Source organism: Silene latifolia, chromosome 7 (assembly GCF_048544455.1).
Source record: "Silene latifolia isolate original U9 population chromosome 7, ASM4854445v1, whole genome shotgun sequence".
NCBI lineage: Eukaryota > Viridiplantae > Streptophyta > Magnoliopsida > Caryophyllales > Caryophyllaceae > Silene > Silene latifolia.
In genome coordinates this window covers 36,483,422-36,486,377 of record NC_133532.1, presented here as the reverse complement: position 1 = coordinate 36,486,377, position 2,956 = coordinate 36,483,422, and positions in this window count along the sequence as shown.

Genomic DNA, 2,956 nt, shown 5'->3' with positions numbered 1-2,956 from the left:
TACCGTCACTAAGCTGGGTGAGACTTTGGAATTGATGATGACTCGTTTGGGAGCCATTGAGGCTAGGATCAATGGGGAAAACATTGTGACTACCCCAAAACAAATGACTGAACTAGAAAAACGATTCAAACTTATTGAATATCAACTGAAGCTCTCTCAGGGAGAGAGCTTCCATTATGAGAACTCCAGAACCTATGCTCCAGTCCAAGATGAACTCCCTAAGCTAAGAACTTTGTACTAACTGACATCCCAAAGTTTAAAGGAATGAAGACCCTCTCCAACATATTCGGTCCTAAAAAGAACACTTGCCCAGAAAGGTGTACCTGTAAGTATGCTCTCTGCCATCTTTGCTCAGTCTTTGGGGGAACACCCAAGGGCCTGGTTTTATAACCTTGAATTGAAGAACTACCCTACATTTGAGGACATCACCGTAGAGTTTTGCAAACATTATGCTGATAACCCAGAGATCCAAACCATAATAAGGACTCTGGAAGTTATGACCCAAAATGAAAAGGAAGTGTTCACTGATTTCTAGGCCCGATGGCGCGCAGAAAGCGTGAAGATAGCCAGAAAATCCGAAGAAATGGAAGTGGTAGACAAGTTTGTGAAGAATCTACGACCCGTCTACCGTGATGTATTGAAGTATCAAATGTTAGGTTCATAAACCCCTATTACACTCATCTAATCATTTTATAAATTACTTATAATTTATATTTATGTGGATCTAGTTGCATGCATAACAAAAGAACAAAATATAAGGATAAAATCTTTTTCTTACATACAATATGGTTCGAAATTTGGGCACATATAAGAACACCTTCCTTATTTGTTCTTGAGCTTAAATGTGATGGATAATCCTCCAAGATCTTCAAGTCTCAAATATAAAGACACTCCTCTTAGTTGCACCCAAGACTAACCCAAACACTAATACTATTACTAACTAGATAATATGTATTAGTAACCTTAAATTTTAGATCTAATATTAATAATAATAATACTACAACTAGTTTTCTTGTGTCAATATTGGATTTTAGAACAAATCTTATTGAACATAAATAATTTATGAGAGAAGGAGAGAATAAGAGAGGGATAAGCATGAGAGATTCTCTACACTAGAAAAATGAGAACCAATGTTCTCATGTAGGGAGGGGGTGCCGGTTTTGTTGTAAATGGGGGAGAACATTTTTCTTTTCAAGACCCCCTTTTTTATCTTATCAAAGTATAGGGTAGGGTGTTGTTCTTGTTATATTCAAAAGACACATCAATATGTCCTTACGTATGTTAATAAAATAATTGACAAAACAACACCCACCATAACACCCCTTAACCAGTTTTACCTCATAGTAGGTGACCTCCATTTTAACTTTGTCAATTGTAAAATGTAATTTGGTAGGTCATGTAACATGTTATATGTCCTAATTAATTTTAATACATATTTAACTAATTAAATATCATTTTAAATTAAATAAATTACATTTAATAAATTAACAAGTAATTCATAATTACATGTATATAAAATGGGCACATCAGGTTTAGTTAATATAATCTACAACATCTTGTAATTATAACTAACTAATTACTCTTATCTCAAATGTTTCATAAACATCAATCAATTTTAGTAATATAACAAATTAATTACTAAATTGAATCTTATTTAATCACATTACAATAAGATATATAACTCTCTCTTATAAAATAAATTTATTCAATTTAAGGATTTAATTAATCCGTATCAATATACGATTAATTACCTTTTCAGTTTGGGAATCGTCCTATAGGTGTGACCTTAAGGGATCAACTGATCACCATCGTTAAATGACAGTAATGTTAAACTCTAGTTAGCCAATCATTACTGATTAATGTTGATCAGTAGACTATATAATTTATCATCCCATCCGTATTCTTATTATGAGATTTAATTATGTGATCGCACTATTGTTGAGGACACATACTCCAACAATCTCCCACTTGTCCGAGACAAGTGTGCGTCACCAATTCTCTTATCCTATTACAATCTCCCACTCAATGCAAGGTATCTTGCAGGTCGTACTTACATTTGATCATATCTTGAGTGGTTTCCTCGATCTGGAGAGTAACTGTCTGACCGGAATTATCTACCGTAGATACCTTCCGAGCGTGGCCACGCATTTTCAGTTCACTACTCCTCGAGTGGCCCTGGGATTTCAAACAACCCTCACAAGGGGGTGGATAATTCCCATCGCACTATTCCCTTCGTTTAGCCACAGATCATCATGACCCAAAAGATAGTCATTTGACTTCAGTTACGATTGTCGTAGAGTATAAATCAAAGTCAATCAGAAACTTGTGCCAACTTGGGCGAATAGTCTCTAGTCAAAAGAAACAACTCATAAGAACACTATAGTAGCTCTTGCCATGACCAGGCTTTATGAATTTTCAGAACTCTATAAGCGGTCACTGCCCGACAGAGTGTCTCATACAGTCTGTCTATGTGATCGACGAGTCATCCCATATGACCCTATGGCACTTGAACTTGCCATCAATCGCATCACACTCTACTCACTTCGAGACGTCACCTCCTATAAGTAACCAGGGGCGCATACTATGTCAATCCAGTTCACTTCAATGGGGTTCAATATTGTCTCAACAACCCATTTGGATATAACAAAGTAATGGATGAATTTAAAGAAACTCAAACTCAAACGATAAATGCGATTATCATATATGAATAGTCAATACACTATTACTACTTCATATCATATAATCTATAGTGTATCTTTTACACTAGTTAAAATGCAATGTTATTTCTAGTGACATGAATTTATCTAAGTATATATCTAGTCTTCTTAGTAGACTTGGGCTCTTATACTTGGAGGATGCTCCCACTGTTATCATATAACCTGTGATAAAGTCTATGGTAGAGGGATTTACTCTTAGTCCCTTTATTGACCATCTTATCACAATGTACTTAGATTCT